Genomic DNA, 23,084 nt, shown 5'->3' with positions numbered 1-23,084 from the left:
CTCCGCTACTCTTACCCCCCCGTCCGCTCCGCCCCCTTTGCTTCTGGTTCCGCGGCTTTTCAGTTCCCCAACCTCCTGTTGCTAACTCAGGCTTGGAGCCTAAGGCTGTGCAGGGGTGAGGAAGGGTACGAAAGGACAGACAACTATTTAATATGGCCTCCCAAGTGAGAGGCAGCCTCTACGCTGTGCTTTATCTTTCTTGTTGGTTGTTTTCTGTGACCTTGAGTGAGAAAGAAACCCCTCAGTAGAGAACTGAAAATGCCATCGAATTTGAAGTGAATTACTGATTAGAGTCGTTTTTAATGGCCGGCTCCTTTTGTTCTTTTCAAGTCTGACCTGATCAAGTATTTCTTTGAGGACTCTTGAGTTCATACCCACATGCTCCCTGGTGTGCCTGTGCTAGAGTATGGAGTTATATCCTGGTTACTTTGTCTAGGGGTGTGAATCTCACTTCGAAGTTAAATCTTACCCGGTTCTCCCCGAAAGAAAGTTCCAAAATTACAAGTATTTAGAGCAGAGCCCTGGGGAAGCATTATTAACAGAGAGGATGTTTTCTGTAAATGATAATAGAATTAATTTTATTTTACCTTGGTAAAAACCCCAACATAGGCTGTTTTTTTTTCTTTTATTGAAAATAGGTCTCTTTTTTCCCCTTGCATAATATAACCTGATTACAATTTCCCTTTCCTCTACTTCTCCTTGACACCTCCCCTCCCATCCAGATCCACCCCTTTCTTGTCTCTTATTAGAAAACAAATAGGCTTCTAGGGGATAAAATAAGATAAAAACAAAAACTAACACACTGACATTGAGCAAAGCAAAAAGGAAAGGTGCCCAAGAGAAGGCGCAAGAGACAGACATGCTCCTTTTTATACTCATAAAAACACTAAGCTGGGAACCATCGTGTATATGCAAAGGACCTGTTGTAGGTAAAAAGAGAAAAGAAAAAATATATAAATAAAATAAAAAGTATTAAGGTGAAATTTAAAAGAAAAGAAAGAGCCTGAAACAACATTGTGAGACAAGAAAACTAAAAAGATGTCACTGAGTTCATTTTTTGTTGGTCAGTTACTACTGAGCATACAGCCTACCCTTAAGAGTAGGTTATTTCCCCAGTGAGACTCCCTTGGAGGAAACTACATTTTCATTTGCAAGTGGTTATGAGTTGGAAGTTAGTTCTGGGTTTGGGATGGAGGCTTGTATCTACTTCTCTAGAACCCCACCTGGTACAGATCTGTGCAGATCTTGTGTGTGCTACTCGGTTTCTGTGAGTTCAATGCATGCCAATCATGTTGATTGAGAAGGCCTGTTTTCCTGGTGTTCTCCATCTTCTCTGGCTCTTATATTGTTTTCATCTCCTCTTCTATGGAGTTGACTGATCCCTCAGGAGAAGAATTTGATAGAGACATCTCATTTACAGCTAAATGTTTCAAGGTCCCTTAGTCTGTATAATGTCTGGCTGTGGGTCTCTCTATTAATTCCTTTCTGCTACAGGAGGAAGCTTCTCTGATGATGGCTGAGCAAGGCACTGGTCTATGAGTATAGCAGAATGTCAGTAGGAGTCATTTTGGCCCAAGTGCTCCCATGGAAACTCCCAAACACCGCAGCCTGTTGCCAAAACTATAAGTTGCTTTCCACAAACTGACAGTGTGGTCCCATTGCTGAAGACAACACCATTGAACAACTCATTGAGCGTGGAGAAGTCGAGCTGGTGCTCACATGGAGCCTCCACCTCTGCGTGGTAGCTTCTTAGGCACAGAAAGGTATGCTGCATGCTACCAACATAGATGCATAAACACCAACCCAGTCCTAAACCTTTGATCTACAATGCTTTCCTCCCTGCAAGTTATGTTACTGCAATGATGGCACAAATTTTGTGAGCACAAGCAGTCAATATCTGACTTGACTGCAGACCCACTCCACAAGATGTAACCCATAGCCAGCACTGCTAGGGTGACCAAGAACCTGACTCAAGGACCTATGGGGAAAATCCAAATACTACTATTCTAAAAATGAATTAGTTAATTTCTCATAATAGCCCACATATGCTATTAGCATCATATAGCCACTGTTGTTTATAGACCTCCAAGGGTTAGGGTTGTTCCGCAATATAGTCAGTCCCAGGCTGAGTTGTGGAGACTGCATTGTGAACTGAGACTAAGCACCCATTTAGAGGAAAGGACATAGTCTTATCATGCAGTGTCTACTTTATTTCTTCTCAGTGTCACCACAGTTAACTTTAGGTCTTATTAGGAGGAATTTGAGAATATGATTTGTAATAAATATGTCTGACTCATTAGAAACTTTGCATGCTGACTCATGTCATGTTGTTACTTAACGTGTACTAGTATATCTGAATTTTAGAACTGGTTGATACATCTTGTTGTGGTCTATAAAATTAAGTTTTTAATTGACGAATATACATTGTCCTTTATGTGTTCTGCATTTACTGACCACTTATTTAGATATGAAAGGGTGGCATGAAGTAGAAAGATAACTAGGATTTAGCCTTGGCATTGCCAGTAACGGGCTGTGTGACTTTGAGATAACCTGATTTCCTCTTCTGAAAGATGGGCGGGAAGAGGGAAGAGATGGTTACCAAGAGCTTTGCAGTGAATTAGTATCTGAAAAAGTAGGCTCTAATTTACCCCTGTATTCAAATTGAGATGTCTAGACAGAAGGCTTTTTAAATGTCTTAAGAAAATAAAGGATTTAACCAATTCAACTTATAGAAACTATATGTACTCTAGCATATAATTAATGAAAAGTTTTTCTAAAGCCAATTATATAATATTAGTATCATCAATAAATATCCATACATAAAATATAAAGGATAATGTATAGTCTCATATATTTATATACATTCAACAACCAATATATTAAATCAATCAAGAATCTGTTCAGCTGGAAACCTAAGTAAATGAAACCAAAGATCTTACCCTGTAGAGAAAGTCAGGGTATACAAATATGGCAGAGTTAATGAAAATAATAGCTTCCTGAGGGGCAGAGGACCAGACTTCACACTGACTGGTGACGTAGTGATGACAAGGACTCTTGAGTGTCTCCACAATGTGGCCTTAGCTTTCTCTTCTTTCTTGGCACTCTCTAAACTTCCCTTCTCTTCTCTGCTTACATTGTCTGCTGTGTTCTTTGCCTTGCCCAGAAATCTCATGGAACCTTCCTACTAAATTCTTAGGATAGAAAGTCCAGTTCATTTCTATTCAGCTCCTTAACTGCTAAAATGTAGCTCTCCTTGTTTATAAAACTAAACCCTTTCCATTTCCTCTGGCCCAGTTTTCATGTCGCATGAACCATGTCTTTAACATAATAGTTCTCTAAAGTTAACCACATGTGATAGTTACTCTGAAAATGGAAGTTAGGGCTAGAGAGATGGTTCAGGGGTAAGGCTTTTGCCACCAAGCTTGATAATCTGAGTTCAGTGCTCAGGACCTGCACGGTAGAAGGGAGAACAGACCTCTGCAGGTCATCCTCTAGCCTTTGGTCATGTACTGTCACACACGTGCACCAGGGCATGGGCACACAAGCACATTCATACGTGTCAGGAAAGCACAGAGACTTAAGAATAACAATTTACTGTGCTCTCCATGGAAGCCTTGGTAGATGGCAGGCCCTGTAGAGTCCAGCTGATGTGCAGACTGTGTTCTTTGGGGGGTAATAGGGAGGCTTGCATAGTGGCAGCACAATGGGGAGTCACTGAATAAGAGTGTAAGATTCATAGATAGAGGAAAAACAGTAAAAATAGAAACAAATAGCAAAACTTGGAATTTTTAGTGAATTTTTTCTTGCAGTGGAAAATTTATTTCTAAATCAATGTACATGAACACCAAGAAAATCAGGGTATATATGTAAAACATATCACAAATTGTGAATTTGAGGCCAGCCTGGTCTACAAGAGCTAGTTCCAGGTCAGGCTCCAAAGCTCCAGAGAAACTCTGTCTCGACAAAAAGAAAAATCACAAATAAATAAAGATACAATATAATACCAAGGAGTGTATTAAAATAATAACAGCACATTCTCAATCATTAAGGGGTTCGCTGCACATCTTGGAATCCTTCTTTCTCTCCTGCGCATCACTGATATCCATTAAAACTCACCAAGGTCTTCCATAGGCTTCACATAGTTTTGTCAATCATCTTTGACTCTTTATTTGCAACTGAAATATGACTTGGATTCCTATACAGGCTCACATCTCAGGAACCCATGCCCGGCCCATGTCAGCTTCAGAAAAGAGCAAGTAGCATTCTGGTCTACACAGAAAAGGAATGGTTCATTTGAAGAGGAAATAGAAAGTCGTCATTTAGAATAAATTAACAATAAATGTCCTCGGGGGAGGAAATTACATGCAGAAGAAAGGTTCGGAAGTTCCCTTTAGAGTACGCCTCTGTACTGACGTTGAAGAAATGATCCTATAATGAGCTGTGTTGTGGATATGAGCGCAATCTCAAGAGCTAGAATATAAATGAGAATGACAACCCCGCATTTCCTTCCAGTGTGATTTGAGGAAAGCCATTTAACCACTTTGAAACTAAGTGAACATTAATAAATGTAGCAATAAGGGAACACGTGGTTTTAAAGATTAAATGAGGATTAAAAATATTTAGCCTAACGTTATTGTTTGGAGATAAAAATGGCCCCAAGTGTTGTGTGTAGAAAGCTTGCTTGCTGTTGGTGTTGGTACTATTGAGAAGCAATGGGAACATGAGGATACTAACTTTGTCAATGGACTGTTCATAGATAAATGGACCACTTGGTTGTGAAGACTAAGTGGGAGGAAATTGGTCTTTGACATGCACATCTTGTTCCTGGCCCCTTGCTATCATCTTTACTCTGCTTCCTGGACACCATAAAGTGAACAGTTGCTTCATCTTCCCCACTTCCAAGATGTTCTCCCGCACCTCAGGGTCAAAACAATAGCTCCAACCACTCTTTTCCTGAAACCGTAAACCTAAATGACATTTCATAGTCAAACCATTAATTAATTAATAGTTGGATACTGACTGCCAAATGAACAATTAAATATCACTAGACAAAGTCTAGAGTCACTTGAGGAGGCTCAGCTGAGGGATTGCCCAGAGCAGATTGGCCTGTGTGGCCGATCTGCGGAAGATTGTTTGGGTTATTATTTGATGTAGGAAGACCCAGTCCACCGTAGACAGCTCCATTCCCTGGGCAGGTGACCCTCCGCTGTATAAAAACGCTAGACAAGCATGAGCCTGGGAACAAGCCAGCAAGAAGTCTTCTCCAGTAGTTTCCACTTCCAGCTTCTAATAAAGTTTCTCCCCTGATTTTCTTCAATGATTGACTATGACCCAGAACTCTAAGCACATTGTATCCTCTCCTCCCCTAAGTTACATCTTGTCAGTATTTTTACTCAACAGAAAGGAAACTAAACATTTTTTAAAAACAGGGCTCAAAAACTACAGAAAAAAAGGAATTCAAAAGCAAATTTTTAAGCCAAACATTTCATCTCATTTCCAGTGTCCAGTTGCCTTGTTGATAGATTGTCACCTAGGAAAAGAAACAGGAAAGAAAATGTGTTCTGTCTGGGACAGGATAAACTCTCAAGAGAAAAAGACCAGATGGAAAATGAACTTCCTGGCGACTTTAAGGATAAGTAATTTCCTGTTGAAGGAATAGTCTACAACTTACAGCTGCGAGCATTCCCATCTCCTGCTTCCCACAAGGAGAAAAACAATACATTTTTAAGACGTAGATTACAAAGAAAACTTCCAGTCTCTGAAAATGTTGAAGCCATGAGCCTGATTGGTTGCCTCAGTTATAGGTTATAATACCGATTTTGTTCTTTGACATTTCTGAGATCCCTAGTTGAAAAATCTTTCATGCAAATTTTAAGGATTGTGTTTTAGAAAAATAATGGGATCTGTCTTTAAAACCCTTTCCATGGGTTCATAGAAAGTTAGCGTGAAACTGAACCTTAACAATTACTGTGAAAAAACAATTAGTTTTTCACACTACTTTTTAGAGAGAGAACGCTTCTTCAAAAGAATTTTTATTCAGAATCACTGTAGAGAGATATGGTGAAACAGAACAGGTGCACACATGGAAATACACACATGCATACACGTGCACGCTTATGCAGATGCACACACAGAAACAAATATACACACAGAGATAAATGTATACATGAGGCACACATGCACATAGATGCACAAGTGAACATGTACACAGACACACACATACACAAGCACATGCACAGACACACAATGCACACATATGTACATAGACACACAGACTAAATACACACACACACACACACACACACACACACACACACACACACACACCCTCTGCTGTTGAAGTACTAAAGCCAGCAGACTGAGAAAAATACCTGATAACCTCTTCTACCCCATCCATCTTGTGGCCACCTCTACATAACTTCATGGGACACTGATTGTAAAACACTGATTTATTCCAACCTGAGCTGTACAGATAAAGCTATGAAGACTCTGAAGGCTTGTGAATCATGCCTGATGCCACAGATTTGGGAGAACCTGGAAGTCTAGATCATGACGCACCAGAATCTTTTCCATAGCTGTTGATTTTATTTACACATATTTATTTATGTGTGTGTGTGTGTGTGTGCAAATGTGGGTATGTATTAGTGTATGTGTGTGAACACCCACACTTGTGGCAACAAAATGACAGTCAGCAAAAGCTGATTCTCTTTTACCATTATGTCGGCTTCTGAGATTGAACCTATGCCGTCAGGTCTGGAAGCAAGCTCTGTTGAACCACCTTGCAACAGACTCCATAAAATCTATTCTTCATCTTCAGTTTTAATGACTACATCATCAAAATCGATAAACTACAACCCAAAGAAAGATCCTATACAAGAATTGTATATTTTGCCCTTGCTTTTTAGGTATTAGTTTAGATACACAACAATATTATTTGGCATCATTTGTGTATGATCCAACAATTATGTAAAAACAATTAAAATACAATAATACTTCTTTAGATTACATTACATCCATCTACTCTATATAAGAAAATCTTGCATTTATTTCAATTTGTTAAAATGGTATCTTTATCTTCATAAGTAACCTATGTGAGTCTAAAACAAGCATAGCTTTTCCTCAAAACTACTTTTCATAGTTGCTACACAGAGACCATCAACCCTCATTTCAACTTTTTCCTGCAAACTGATTCCGGATTCTTCTTTCCATCTAAGGTAGTCGCTCCTAAGTTAAAATACCTAAATTCCCCAAAGAGGCTTTGGACTGAGAGGCTAAAATTAGCAACATTTCTATAGATGGCAGAAGAACATTCTGTTAATAAGCTGACATTAAGTCAGACAATATTGATTAATCTGTTTTAAGAAAGGTAGAGAAGGCCAGGCAGTGGTGGCACAGGTCTTTAATCCCGGCACTCAGGAGTCAGAGACCAGCAGATCTCTGTGAGTTCAAGGCCAGTTTTTCCAGGACAGGCTCCAAAGTTACATAGAGAAACCCTGCTTTGGAAAAAACAAACAAACAAACAAAAACAGTAGAGATAATTAAAATGTTTATTAGTCAATATTGATCGTTTTAACTTTTTAAAATATGTGATTTTTTAGAAAGAGAAAAGGCTGTTAGTTAGTGTGACAGTGCAAACCTGTAAGCCCAGCACTCGGCCAGCTCAGAGTTCATGCGCCATGAAGCATAGGCTACACAGCGTGATCCAAGCCAGCCTAGGCTATGAGACTGTCTCAAAAGGGAAGAATAGCAGTAACAATGATGGTGATAACAATAGTAAAGATGCATAAAAAATGTAAAAGAATGATGGTTGGTGAGTCTAGTGGTGCAGTGCTTTCATGACCTATGCAAGACCCTGGATTTGATCCATAGCAGTGCAAGAAAAGAAAAAGGAAGAAAAGAAGAAAATGTGATTCGATCACTGTCACATGAATTGATGTTCACCAGGTTGACAGATTTATTTGGTCAAAGTATTAAAGAAGGAAAGTGATATGAGAGAAGCTATGAAAAAATATGACTGCCACCCTATAACGAGGAGGAGGGGTAGCGTGTATTTTGAGGAAGAATTTCACACTAGCAGCTCAAGATGACTCTGGTTGGGAAGGAATGTCAGGAATCTGCAGGGCGCAGCTTTCTGCACTCCCTTCAGTTGAAAAGGAATCCTAGAACAGGGTGGGGAGAGACCAGCAGAAAGAACAATGCCTATACATCCTGGCAAAGGTAACGGTTTTGAAAATGCAAACACTTAACATCATTAACTTGATCCAGATTTTTAGAAAGTCCCCTAAAGGGGCTTATAAACACACACTGGAAATGCCCAGAATGGAGGAAGCTCAAGCTGAATTCCAGAATCTCTCATTGGCCCAATCTCTCTCCTTTTAGTTAGTGATAAAACATTCACGCCAATGCACGTCGTTTAGAACATAGGGAAACATATGAAGAGAAAAGGAGATGTGAGAAGCTATAGTTGACATTATAGTGTTTCTCCTTGATTTGCACTAATTATCTTTTACCCAAATCAGAATCCTGTGCAAAATTCTCTCTCTCTCTCTCTTCTTTCTCTCTCTCTCTCTCTCTCTCTTTCTCTCTCTCTCTCTCTCTCTCTCTCTCTCACACACACACACACACACACACAGCCTCTTCACATTTTATCATTATTGACTGCACTTCATTAGACACACCAACTTTTACATGTTATATTTACTGTCTGGTGTAAAGGATAAACAAATAGCAGTATATAAATAATAAAACATCTTCTGTAAACCTTGATTGTGCCTTGCTCTCTCGTGGCCATCAATTTCACATATTCTCAGTGTGTTTTTCACCTTGTTTCAATGGTTCATAAAAACAAAAAATATATGTTCCTATTTTCTTAGTATTCAATACTTAGGAAATTTTCTCTGTACAAAAATCAGTATAAATGCACTTTCCTGACTATTAACATTCTAAGCTTCTGTTAGTCTCATCAGATACTTCTGGGAAGACTATATGAAAAAAAAAAAAAAGATTTCCTAAACTTGTAACCAAACTGATTTCCAGAAAGGGAAGAACCCTAATTCCTACCAGCACTGCCAGGGACGTGTTGTCTTTCATATCTTTTTAAACAAACGTGTTCTTTTCATGCTAAAAGATGACAAGTCATGTTTTGTTCACCTTGTTTGTATTGGTATCAAGGATGCTTATTCATTTATCATCCATATGAAATTCTTTTATTTTGTCAATCACTTGTAATAGTTGTCCTTTCCCTGCTTGAATTATATGTATTTCCTATCCAATTATCACATTTTTTTTCGTCTTTTTCACATGGTTGTTCACATATTAAAAACAATACCGACTTCATTATGTTTTCCACTTAGGCTTCATGTTTTTCGATGCACAAGGTATTTCATTTTCTGAGACAAATACTGCCATCGACTCCTTTGCCGCTGCAATGTAGAAGGTCCTTTGGGAAAATGAGCAGACTTCATGTCCATGTTCTCCTCGTTTAACAAACTGATTTTCACAATAATTATTGCAAAGTGACAAAATGAAACAGACTTTTCTATAACTATCTAGTTTTCTCTTCCATATTTGTCTACGATACCTTTTTGAGAACCCTATACTCATTTTATTTATTTGTTTGTTTGTTGATTAAAACAATCTTTTCTCATTTTATATACCAATCCCGGTTCCCTCTCCGTCTGCTCTTCCTGCTTCCCCTACCTTCCACCCACCTCAACCCCCCCACCCACTCCTCAGAGAGGGTAAGGCTTCCTGTGGGAGTCAACAACATCTGACTCATTACTTTGAGGCAGGACCAAGGCCCTTTTCCTTATATCTAGGCTGAGCAAGGTATCTCTCCATAGGAAATGGTCTCCAAAAAGACAGTTCAAGCACTGGAATAAATTCTGGTCCCACTGCCAGTGAACCCACAAACAGCCCAAGCCACACAACTGTCACCTACATTCAGGGGGCCTAGTTTAGGCCTATGTAGCTTCCCCAGCTGTCAGTCTAGAATCAGTGAGTTCCTATAAGCTCAGGTCAGCTGTTTCTGTGGGTATTTCTTTCCTGCCCCTTATCATGGTCTTGACTCCTTTGCTCCCTCTCTTTGAGTGGACTAAGGAAGCTCTACCCGGTGCTTAGCTGCAGATCTCTGCATCTGCTTCCATCAGTTTCTGGATGAAGGTTCTATGATGACATTTAAGGTAGTCATCAATCTTACTACAGGGGAAGGCCAGTTCAGGTATCCTCTCTACTATTGCTAAGGGTCTTAGCTGGGGTCATCCTTGTGGATTCCTGGGAATTTCCCTAGTGCCAGGTTTGTCGCTAGTCCCATTATGGCTCCCTCAATCAAGGTATCTCTTTCCTTGCTCTCCCTCTCTGTCCTTCCCACATCTCGTCCATCTTGTTTCCTTATGAAAACCCTATTTTCTCAATCATATAGTTGTGTGGGACCTCGTCTTCCTTCCCTTTGAGCACTACTCGTTTGTCTGCTGTTCTTGTTTGAGATTCATCTCAAATCCTCTTCTCTCCCTGAAAGAACAGATGACATACTTACCAATTGAAACAATACCAGTTTTAGACTCACTTTCTTTACTGAAACAAATGTGGATCTCCCTCACTTCATAAGAAAACTGAAGCATTCCCCTGAAGCTGAGTTAGTTCGTAAATAAACACAGACAATCTTTGTAATCACAAAATCTGCTGATGAGCATCCTTAGTCCCAGCTCCTGGATGATGTCATTATGTCAACATTCATGAACCTTCTTCAACCCACACAGCAAAGAACTCAGATCCCAAGGATAATATCTAAAAGTGGTAATGTCTGTGTTTTCAAAACTGCCGTCTCGTATTTATCTAATTTTATTTTCACAATGATTCTGTAAGTAACTTTCACTAATGCAATTTTTCACTAATGTAAAACAGAAACTGAACATTCATCAAGTTACAGTTAAAAGATTAAGTAATACATGGTTAAATAAAAGTCTAAAGTAATATTTTATTTCCAGGATTAAGTCCCTGACCACAAGGGGAATTTTAAGAAAGCAGGTAATTTTCTGTGTCAATTTCTAGAAACTCCCTCAACATCAGAGTTTATTTAAATCTTTCTCAATCTTTATGGTTTTCTTTTCCTGTTACCCACAATCTTCACAGTGCCTCTCTCACACACACAGAATCCCTTGTCCCATTCCAATGAGATAAGTCATGGAGAGTGGCCATGCATATGGTTTTCAGATGTAGAAGCTGGCGTCTGTAGACGGAGTTGGCTAAGTCAGTGGAATATAAGAATAGTATAGGATTTTATAAAGTTGAATTAAATTTCTGTCCTAATATGGAAAGGAATGCCTTTTCGGGTTGGGTTTTTAGTTTGGTTTTCGGGAAGTTTTATTTATTTATTTACTTACTTACTTATTTTTAGACAGGATTTCTCTGTGTAGTCCTGGCTGTCCTGAAAAGTGCTCTGTAGACAAGGTTGACCTCAAACTCACAGAGATCCACCTACCTCTGCCTCTAAAATGCTGGGATTAAAGGTGTGCACCCCCAGGACCTGGTGGAATGCTTTTTCTCAATAGAACAATTATTCTAGAATGTCAGAACCGTGTCATAGTGTATGATATATTAACCTACTCATCTTGATTGTCCCTCTGCGATTCATACACAAGCAGCCAGTCAACAAATTAAAGGCCACACTTTTATTACTTATTTACTATTTTAAATTCATAATATTAATGCCTTTAAAAAATGCACTTTATATTTTTTGAAACAGGGCTTTGGGGTTGAGGAAGTGGCACAGTCTGTTAACTGCTTGACTGGCAAGCCTGAAGACCTGAGTTCAGATACTTAAAAGTAACATAAACGTTAAGTAGAGCTGTGCTTTCCTGAAATCCCAGTGTTGGAAGTGAGAGGCCTAAGACAGAAAGATTGTTGGCACTTGCTGGCTACCCTGTGTAGCTGCATCAGCAGATTCTATGGGCAGGGAAAGAAACTGTCTCAAAGAGCATAAGGTGAGAGTCAAAGAGGAACACATGTGACGGCAGTCTCTGGCCTCCACACATATGTGCATACACGCATGCATACCCACACCCTAACAAATAATTCATAAAACACACACACACACACACACACACACACAGAGAGACAGAGACAGAGACAGAGAGAGACAGAGAGAGAGAGAGAAGGTGGGTATCTTATTCCAGGCTGACCTGGAATCCACTGTGTAGTGGAGGCGGGCTTTGAACTCCTGGTTCTCCGGCCTTTACCTCTCAAGTGCTAGGGTTGCAGACAAGCACTGTGCCACCCACCCAAAGCCTGCTTTTTATCATTTCCTCCTCCTGTCATAAGCAAAACCTGACCAATTTCCCTCAGCCTCCAACCACTGCATGATTCATCCCCTCTATGCCCACAAATACCAATGATTCACTGTGATCAAGGTTCTCAGAATCACACGGATTCTTCTGAAAACACAGAGCACTGCCCCACCAAGGTTTGGGATGGGGACTGTTTCTAACAAATTGCCAGGAGGTGCTAATGGTGACTGTCAGGGTACCAGTCCTCGAGAACCACCGCACTAGTACCTCCTCCCAAAGGTTCTTTTCATAGCTTCCCTCCAGAAAACGCTTCAGATGGCAAGACTCGGGTGTGTATCAACCACATGACTTGGCTTCCCATTGTAAGCGTCTATCTGGAAGAAAAAGAGAAATGTTTAGAATGACTCATCGCCTCTTTCAAGCTTTTCCAGCCACCAAATTAGAAGCAGGAGATCTACATGGAGAGCACCACGGTACATGCTAGAATGATGCTGTCGAGATTTCAGCATCTTACAGCTTGGTTCCCGAAGTCAGTTCTAATAGGTAACAGTGGTCAGGTGAGTCCCCCTTCCCAAGCCACCCTGCAGTTTGGTACCACATACTCCCAGCAAAGCCCAAGCCCAAGCCAGAAGATTCTTGAAGGGATCTCAAAAGCCAGCTCATATTCTTGGCTTTTGGGTGCTGTAGCTGTCGATGGTAAGATTTTTTTTTTCCTTGTATGAATCCAGATATATTATTGAAGATCTGTTCTTTTAAATAAATACTTTTATACAACTTCTCTACTGTTTTTCACAGAAAAAAATCCCAATGGTCAATAAGTAACATCTATGAGATCAAGTAGACAGATTAAATTCTGGAGAGTCTGACAAAGTATTATCCTTTGCATTTCTTTGTGTAATTATCACCTCTAGACACCTCCCAGGAGAGATTTTTAATTTTATTTTTCATCTCTGTGGAAGAAATTAAGGCACTTTATGCTATGCTATAAAACAATTCTGCATTCTAATTATCATAAGTATGACTACAATTTTAAATAGCTTATTACATTCTGTACAAAATGATTGATGAGAAATATTATCTTATCTCTTGTTAGGAAATAAGTTTCCAGCAACAACATTAACACATTCACATATTGCAAGAACCACTGACCTTTTATTCCGATCACCGTGAGCTTATTGCATTGTAACATGTAGATCAGCCAGTGAGTAATAAGCCATCCAGATGTATTTTTTTTCTGCCTTAGTCCAAAGAAAAGAAAAGCGAGTCATAATGGTAAGGTTAGTGAATACTCAGATTTTTAAATAAGTCACTCTGTGTGAGGATGAGTCACAAGTACTTCCTTAGTGACAAAAGTTGTCTGGGTAACAGAGATGCTTCGCTACGTGAAGAACGGGACAGTATGTTGGGTTTCAAACCCACTAGTCATTTCCTTCGCTTGATTGCTAACTGCACTTCCCTGGCTGCAGTTTGGAGCCTGTGTTTGAGAGAGTAACCCAGCAACTAAGACTCACACAGTTATTTGCAAGGGAGAACAAAAACAGTAAAGTTTACATTTCCATGGATTTGGGGAGGAAAAGTCAATGTTGTTTCCCCAGGGTCTTCTGACTTTATGAGGAAATTCACTTGGATCTCAATGTGACCACATCATTATGCAAGCCTTAGAGACCAATTATTTCATAGAAATGGGGGACGTAGAAGACACAGTATCTAAGAACGTTTTTCTGTCTTTAGCAGCCATCAGGGAGCCTGGAACATGTAAGTACTCAAAACACATCGGCAGGGTACGGTTTCTGGTTCTCTCAGAACAACGCAATCTGTTAGTAATGGCGCCACTATTGCTTTGGGATTTCACCGGTGTTTTATTATGTGCATGTGTGCTTTCCCCGTTATTTACACCTGTGTCCTGCTGCTTCCGTCCCTCCCACACGCCCAAAACTTTAAGCATGCTCTATTTTTTAAATAAAGCAAATGTTTATAAGCATTCTTTAGGGAAAATCTGGTATGTAAAAGCAGAAGGATGGTTGAGAACAAATTTAAAACTGGAGAACAAGCCTACGTGGTGCTTTATCAGTAACGCTTTGGTTTGGCCTTGAAAACTCCTGACTGTCCTTGGACGTCTTGAACTTCCTCTCATTTCGTGCAACTCTTGCATTATTCTTAGCTTGTGCAATATTAATAGCCCAAAGGACTAAAATGTTAAAAGAAAAAAAACTTTTCCCCTCCATTCATACTAATACAGAGTGGGTAAACAGCAGGAGTGTTCTCGCTTGTGGACGCAATACACACGCAAACTCTGTTCCATTTATTTCATTTCTATTAGCAAACATGGGCTAACGTTTTTATTCATTTAATTGTATGCAGGAATCAAGTGACATCACTATCAATTCATTCTAACAGGTTGAGTCAAAAGTAGAAAAATGAAATGTACACAGAAAACCCCTAAGATGTCCGTAATTCTGGGATGACTCTCTAAAGCCACAGCATTCTCTGAATTAAAATGAGTCCTGTTGCTTCATCAGAGCAGGGCGGGGGGGATGCAAAGAGATAGACACTATGCAAAAAATGCCAAAAAGACTCCAGAACCATTGCTTCCCACTGAAGAGCGTTCCTCCTGCTGCATAGGTGCTGTAAAGGCCTTTGGGGGAGGAGGCTCCTCAACAGTAGCACCACGCTATGGTGCATGCGCACTGCGACACTGACACAGCAAGCAAGGCGTGAGGACTGGTGCGATGGCGGCACTGCTGATCCTTGGGCAACTGACACTTCTGTGACGCCTGCTCCATAGGAAGGGAGGACACACCTGGTATTATAAGCCTGGCGGAAAGGCTGAGATCTCATAGGCTGAAGGAGGTGGGCGTACTACTGTTGTATCCCTAAGAGGATATATTGACAAGTTGTCTTCTAAATATTTTTATTTATAACCATAGGCTAGTGTTCCTCTGAATCTAGAGCAGAAAAAGTCCCTTTTGCAAAGAATGACAGTTAATGCAGAACTCACATACAAGGCGCTGAAATTCAATAGCTGTCGAGGCGTAGCCCCAAATGGGACATTGATATCATCTGTGTCCTCTAAAGCTCGGGGAGCATCACAGAAGAGGAAGTAGAAAGAATTAACAGAGGGAGACAGAGAAGAACGCCATGAGATGCTATCGCTCACACATGACGTGGCTATTGCAGCCATGAACACTAGGCAGCCATGGTTACCTGCGTAAGCTCAGTCCCTTCACCATTTCATCGTGGATAGAGGAGGTGCCCATGAGGGCCCATTTCTTCCTAAAGAACAGGGGACTGCTAGTTGTCACTAAAGGGGAGGGTATGATTTTTTTTTCATGTTGTAGTCACTGGGGTTAGAATTAGAAGGGGTTCAGAGGGAAAAGGGGGGTTGTAGCAGAGGGTAATGAGGGTTTTAATATAAACACAAAACAGGGCATGTCCGTATGGAACCATCAAAAGTAAGGAAGAGTAACAAAAATACTTTCAGCTCCATACAAGAAACTGTGCTACAAAACAATTTCACTTTATTATTACCTGATTTCTTACATTTCCAGGAACAACAATAATAATAACAGTAACCTCCCACCACTTGGGAACTACATGATCTCCACAAATTAGCAATTTCCCAGGATACCAAGGTAATTGGCAAAATTTCTAAGATTAGCATGACCACCCCCATACAGCCTTTTCCCCCCATACTAACTGCTTTATTTACAGACTTGTGAGTGACAATTGTTCCCAATCCAGCCCCTATCTTTTCTACAAAAGGAAATGAAGATGAAAACGGACTCCTCCACAAAGCCCAACCAAGTGACCAGGGCAATCAGTAGCCTTGCCTCCCAAATCACAAGTACAAGAAGGTTTGGAGAAGAGGAAATCGAGTTCCCTAAAGTCAAGGTGCTGGTGAGGCCGCTGCAGGTCCCACAGCTATTCCTTGCCAGGGATGTCAGAAACTGTCACCAGAAGAACCAGGAACCTAAATCTTGGGGGCAGGGCTGGGGGCAGAAGAAGGGAGCAACCTGAAGAGTCATTTAAGGCATAAGGTCCTGAAGTTTGAGGCTACTCCGGGCAGCATGGCTCTCCTCACTTCTATCCCATCTATGAGCAACCAGGGTCACCATTGCAGCCATATTTGTGTTTACACACACACACACACACACACACACACACACACACACACACCTACTCCATGAGCACACAGGGAAGACTACCGCAGCCTGGACCCATTCACTTCTATTCCGTACCCTCAGAGGGAGGGCTGTCACAGCATAAGACCTACATCCTGAAGCCCTGGAATGTCTCTGAACTGGTACTCAGGTGAGGGACTGCTGAGGGACAGGGCCTTGATATTGCTACTGTACTGATTGGCTGTCTCGCAGGCATCTGTCCAATTGCTGGTTCTGACAGACACATGATGGGTGTCTGGACTCCTCGAGGAATCCGTAGAGAAGATGGCCCCAGTGTGGCGAGCACAATCCACTTTTACATCACAAGACTTCTTGTGATTGCAGGAGAAGCAAGCGAACCAGGTCTCTAGGCTGCCTGTCATCTCCTCGGGGGGCAGCTTCTTGGTGGGGGGAAATGAAGCCTGTACCTGCCCTGCCTTGCAGTCAAGGCCACTTGACCTTGGAGATACTAACTTCCAGTCCTTCCCTAATCTTTGAAAAGTAATGGAAACCACATTATAAACCATTGAACAAATATGTAACAGTTTTGTTAAAATAATCTCGATAAGTAGCTATACTACAACAATTTCATTTAGGGCTCTTTAAAATGCCATCTTGATTTTATAATTGGGATGGCAGAGATTTTTGATCCCCAATCTTCTTTCTTTTCCATCTCTTCTTTTATCCCCTTCAATAAGTGGACAAATTCACAGAATCTAGCTGCGCTTCCCCATGTAACATTTGCTGGGACTGTTTTGGTTTCTACATTAGGTTTCCCTTCTGCACATCAACTAACAGTTTCATTCCTTCTACCTATGTTCCACCTTCTTTCCTCTTCTGTAGATTGTAACAAGATGATTAAGAAGTTAGACTTTCTGGATAATTCTGTGGATAGCTATCTGCTTTTCCTTCCCAAAGTTGAAAGACATCTCTAGAGGAGGATGCTGAAGTTTCTTTGTCCCCTCGTCTTCTAAGAAGTGTGGAGATACCAAAGACACTCATGATTTCATCATTGTAGCTATGGAAACCAAACACACTGAAAGCAGACCAGGGGAAGTAAAAGACAACTAACCTGAACTATTCCTGTGAGTGGGTAAGAAATAACATTGAGTTAAAATAGCTCTGCTTCACCTTTACAAGATTTTAATCTACATTGACTAGAGTAGCAAATGCTCTTCTTGATGACAGACCTTAATGAATAATCATTTCCCTCAGATTAATTTCCTGCCTAAATTGTTCTGCCTAGAATATACTCATTCTCTTGATTACCCTGTCCAGGAAGCCCAGAGATGCGTTTGCTTCTCTCTTTCTCTGCCTCTATCTAGTCTCTAAGACTCGCCTTCACTTCGGTTTCTTTAGTCTATTACAAACAGCTCTCAAGTAGTCTGCCCAATTCATCCTCAACAGCATGCCACAGCAACCCCCTAAGATGCAGCAACAAGCATGTCTTTCTCCTCAGAAACCGCAGAGAATTCCACTGCCCACTGCATCAATTACCAACTCCTCTCCCTGGCATTTGGTCTTCCAACGCATGGCCCCGTGCTAGCTTCCAGTTCCCTTCCCTCTACCTCTGCCTCGCAATCCAGCAACTCTGAGCTTCTTGGTATTCCTCAGAAGACCCAGATTTTGCCTATGCTGATTGGCCAGCTTGGGAAATACTTTCTCCACTGTGACCTACTGTGGAAACCACATCATTCTTCAAAAATATCTTAGTACATACATTTTGGGTCTCCCTCAAATGGATATAATTTCTTCTTATAAGCCCTTCAGCATTTCATTCATATATCCATCATGATTCTCATTCACTATTTGTCATAATCTATGAGACAGGCTCTCATGTGCTTAGGTTGTCCTTGAACTAGGTATGTAGCCTAATGCCCCCACTTTCCAAGTGCTGGGATGATAGGCATGAGCCACCTGTTTCTTTTTTCTGGCTTCTTAACTCCTCCCTATGGGCAGGAAAAGTTTTCAACTTACCTCACTCTACTATGAAGCATCGGATACAGTGGAGAAAGCAAATACGAATCATTTTTTAATTTGTGGGCATCATGGCCTTTATTACAGCTTTTTAAGATTTTTTCCCCTTTGAGTATTGTCTCTGTTGGACATGCACATACTCACACAGACTCCATATAATACTGCAAGAAGATATGGACTACACATTTCTTCTCCAGTTTGTGGCAAGGTGTCTAGCAATGGTTAAATGTTCGATAAGTATATCTTGAATAAATGAATAAAATATATAGTTCACAACTTCCCATAAAGTTTGAGTTCCATCCCATCTAAAGGGATTAGCATTCTGAAGGAGCATAGCACAAGCCACTGAATGCTAGTCTCAATGCTAGTCTCTTTATTCCACTGAATGCTAGTCTCACCCCCTTTATTCCTTTTATTCACAGACTCAACAAATGTTCTCCTCCAGCCACTGAAAAAAGATTAGTGAGTCAGGCAGTGGTGGTGCACACCCTTAATCCCAGCACTCAGGAGGCAGAGGCAGGTGGATCTCTATGAGTTCGAGGCCAGCCTGGTCTACAAAGCTAGCTCCAGGACAGGTAGGACTGCTGCAGAGAGAAACCCCGTCTCCAAAAACAAAAACAAAACAAACAAAAAACACAAAAAATAAAGCAGTGGGAAAGAGTGAACGTGGACTTTCACCTCATAGTGCCCATATCCTAGCAAAGGGATGAGTAATCCTCTTTAGACGGTCTTGGAATTGTAGAAACAAAATCTTTAAGAAAAGGGGTTGAGACCTAAGACAGATGCACTGGTAGAAACTGAATATCTGGATGAGCAGAAGCCAGCTGTAGTATCACAGGAAGGAGGGACAAAAGGACTCAAACACCTGAACTTGGGTGACAGCAGCATAAGAGACATGTGGCTGCAGGTATCAGTGGGACACCTTCCCCATTGGACCTAAGAGGTACAGAATGAGGAAATGGTGACGGCAAAGTCTCCAGTCCTGTTTCCTCACTAAAGTGCTCCACAGAGTGAAGTTGGGTTGGGGAAGCTGCTGTGGATGGTGGTTTTTAGGGTGTGATATGAGCTGTGTGTGTCTAATGTTGCTTAGCAGACTACCGAAGGAGCAGGGCAGCATGTAGGTGAAAATGTTTAACTTCTAAGCAAAGTTTGCATTTAGAACTAAGGCGCAAACAAATCCCAATCGTTATCGACGGTGTTCAGAGACAAAGGACCTGTTGTGTGCCCGTGCCAAATCCCTCTAGGAGTCTGGCACCCAGCAAGATAGTAAGTAATTACTCTGCCATTTAATTTCTAGGACGCAACAAATGCCTGAATGTTATTCATGAATTGAATTTGTTGATGGTATGATAACTATCACTATGAAATCAAACAGAAAAGTCATTGAAAGAAGGGTCAAGTATAACTTGATGGATGCTCTAGCAGCATTAAGTTAAACTCAGTGTGCATACAATATCCCCCATCCAGTAAGCATAAAAATAAAAACACTTGTATTACTTATTTTCTTCATCGGGACTTAGGTTTTGTCTTGTTTTTAGCCTCTTTGATTTTAATTTTGATTCATAAAAGCTGTGCATGTTTATAGGATGCCATATGATTTTTATACCTCTGTGGGTATTTTGTTTGTTTAGATGGAGAAGCGGGTGTCATGGCATCCTAGGCTGTCCTTGAAAGAGTTATGCAGGAAAAAAAAAGACTTAAACTCCTCCTCTTCCTGTCTCCACCATTCAGGTGGTAGGATTACAGGCTTGCATCACTATGCCTCATTCTACCTGCCCTCTCATTCCCAGTGTTCACCCACAGGTTCTGCCAGCTGCGCTCCTCTTGATATGACCTCCTGTCGGCAGCTTTCCCAAAGCCTCCATAGGCCACTAAGCTCCTGTGCGCACGGCTGGCTGGTCTGTCAACTCAAGTCACCCCGTTCAACTGACATGGCCAAAGCTTGCAAATTCCCAAATCACTGTTTGTACTTCACATGTGATCGGGTTTGCCTGCCTGCAGCTCACATGACCGTTCACTTATTTATATGCAAACTTGAATCACACATAAGTCAAGCATTTAAAAATACTTGAGGTAGGCTTTCATAGCAATTAAAAATAAATATGAAAACTGAGGAAGCTATCATAGACTGTTTACTTTCAAAAGTTAGTACACAGTGAGTGATGGTGAGGTCATTTATTCCAACATACTGGTTTCTACCTGCTGCCAATGTCACCTCCTGGGTAGAGTGCTGTGTGAGACCCCTCCCCGTGTGTGGGTGTCTGTGTGTGTGTCTCTGTGTGTTTGTGTGTGTGTATGAGTGTATAGTGAAACAAATTCTTTCCCAAGACTCATGACTTCTCCATGAATGAATTGTAGTAGTTTTCAATTCCCTTCTCTACCTTCTAAAAACTTCTAAAATGAAGAATAAATTGAACAGTGCATGCTCGTAAATAAACACAGAGTTCTGTCCATTTTAGAGATATCAGCAGACATATCAACAGTCGAAGGAGAATATTCATAGACCTTCCTGAGACTACAGAAGGGGATCTGGCCAGAGAGAAAGGAGACCCTTCAGATGATGGAGGAGACCAGGGCCTACTAAAGAAGTCATCACACACAACCTGAGGAATTTGCTGTGGGTGCCCACATGGCACACTGCCACGCCACACCAGAATCCAGTCCTCATTTTCCACAGTGACTCATTCTGCTAGAGTCCACTGACAAAGCCACTGCACTGCCCGGGAGTCAACATGCCATGTAGAAGGACGGGCTGTGCTCCCTCCGCCCCACAGGGAAATCACTTTTCTCATCCTGAGCCATTCCAAGCAAACTCACAATGGTGACATTTGCTGAACAGTGGCTTGAATAAAAGGCTCTCAGTGCACAGGATGGTAACGTGAGGCACAGGCTAACCCCAGGAATGCCCTCTGGGAAGGACTCACAGCCTCTCATTGAAAGAGAGAAAAAAGAAAGCCACAGCGGGAGAACCGGGCCCCAGAGGGTCCTGCTGGCAGTGACAATCCCCAGAACTGACTGAGATGAGGTAAACACACTATTGCTTCAAAGAACCTTATACAACGAAGCTAGCATAACTCCAAGCGTCTCTAAGCCATTTTTCTTAATTGCCAGGTAAGCTGTGGATATTCTCTGCCCCAAAGAAAAACAAAAGCAAAAATATAACACAAGCCTTTTCCTCATCTGGACCCTTTTCCCAGCTCTCTTGTAATTAATTCTTTCAGTACTCCGTAAATACCCACTCAGAGTACTCCCCAAAGCAACTGGGATAGATTGATTTTTTTTTCTTCTGCTTAATCACAAGGGGCCTGACTTTCCTTTCCTGGAAGCTCCATCTCCCCTGGAGAACCAAGACCCCTCGGTCCTGTCTAGTTGTTAACAGTGAAATAGTAGCCTTGAGCTGGACAGTTGGTTTCCCTTTGACAGGTGACCTTCGCTGGACCTAAACAGCATCTGGACCTTTTGTTCTGTGGACAGTTGCATCTCCATTTCAAGTTATACTTTACAAATTCTTGTGGGGGAAAAAGGATCTGTGACATTGTCCAGACCAGTCTCTAGAATCTTCTCCATCTGCATCGCCCTAAAAACAACACAAATCTCTTTCTTCAGTCATCATTTGAGTTACATAACTGTCTTTCATTTGAACTCATTCATCAAATTGGATGGGATTTTTGTTCTGTTTTCTTTCTTTCTTTCTTTCTTTCTTTTTTTTTAACGATACCTAACAAATTCTTGTCTGGCTCGGGTTATCTTTTCATGAATTCTACTTTCAGAAAAGACCGTGATCATTGAGCTTATTTTTTGAAACTACCAACGTAGTTTCCTCTTTCACCCAGAAGTTAGGGTGTGGTTTTATGGAGGAAGAAAAGAAGGGAGGGAAACGCGGGAGGGAACTTAGCAAGGAAAGCCTCGCTGAGTGCATTTGCGATCTGGGAGGGGGTGGGATGAGTTCGGTGGCTCTCAGAAGTTTCTTCCTAAGGGGAGCTCACCACATTCTGGTGTCTCCACGACAACAATCAAAAGAGCGGTTACGCTCAGAGGTGGTTTGAAACTTGGGACAATGAGCTTGGCGCTCTCAGAGTTTTGAGTCAATCTCAACTAACGGTTTTTCCTGAACCGCTAGACGATCTCACCCTCAGGGATTCATGAGTCACCACCATTGACTCAGCGACCCCACCCCTGTCCCCTGGGCTTTAGTCAGGAGGCAGTGGATCCTGGCCCTCTGGAGTTGGACTGAGTCCATTAAATCCCGGATACGACCACCCAAAACAAGCCAGCCCTCTGTAAAGGATCCGAGTGTCTGTCCTTCAGCCTGGTATGGTGGGCTGAGGGCTTCTCCACTACGTGCCCCAATCTCAGGCTCTCTTTGTTTCTCTCTCCCCGCCTTCCGATCTGCAGGACACAGCCTTTGCTTGCTCTTCCTGCTCCTCCACTCACAGGTCTCCCCACCCACCCAGTCCCAGAAGACCGCAGCTCTGCGACCGCGCCCCTCCCACCGGCGCGCCTAGTCCCACGCCCCTTTGGCGCAGTGCCAGGGACCACTTTGCTCAACTTTCCGGAGCTCCCCTTCCCCCACCCATCCATCCCGCGATCCCTCCTTTCTTAGAACCCAGGGAGCCCGGAGTTCAGGGTGATCATCTGGAAAGCCCCAGAAAGTCCTAGCCCT

At 41.7% G+C, this 23,084-nt stretch overlaps 1 long non-coding RNA gene across 1 annotated transcript; it reads right to left on the bottom strand.

Moving 5' to 3' along the window:
- Positions 1–3,808: 3,808 nt before the first annotated feature.
- Positions 3,809–22,852, bottom strand: LOC125417359 (uncharacterized). Its single transcript, XR_007237114.3, has 3 exons — positions 13,434–22,852; positions 12,552–12,658; positions 3,809–5,530 (listed from the first exon to the last, which is right to left on the bottom strand). It is a non-coding gene; the product is annotated as an uncharacterized LOC125417359 (long non-coding RNA).
- Between the last annotated feature and the right edge of the window lie 232 nt (positions 22,853–23,084).

The sequence above is a fragment of the Myodes glareolus genome, chromosome 14, assembly GCF_982192425.1.
Source record: "Myodes glareolus chromosome 14, mMyoGla1.1, whole genome shotgun sequence".
Taxonomy (NCBI): domain Eukaryota; kingdom Metazoa; phylum Chordata; class Mammalia; order Rodentia; family Cricetidae; genus Myodes; species Myodes glareolus.
Note: the sequence above shows the minus strand (reverse complement) of the source record. Positions and strands in the feature narration are given on the sequence as shown.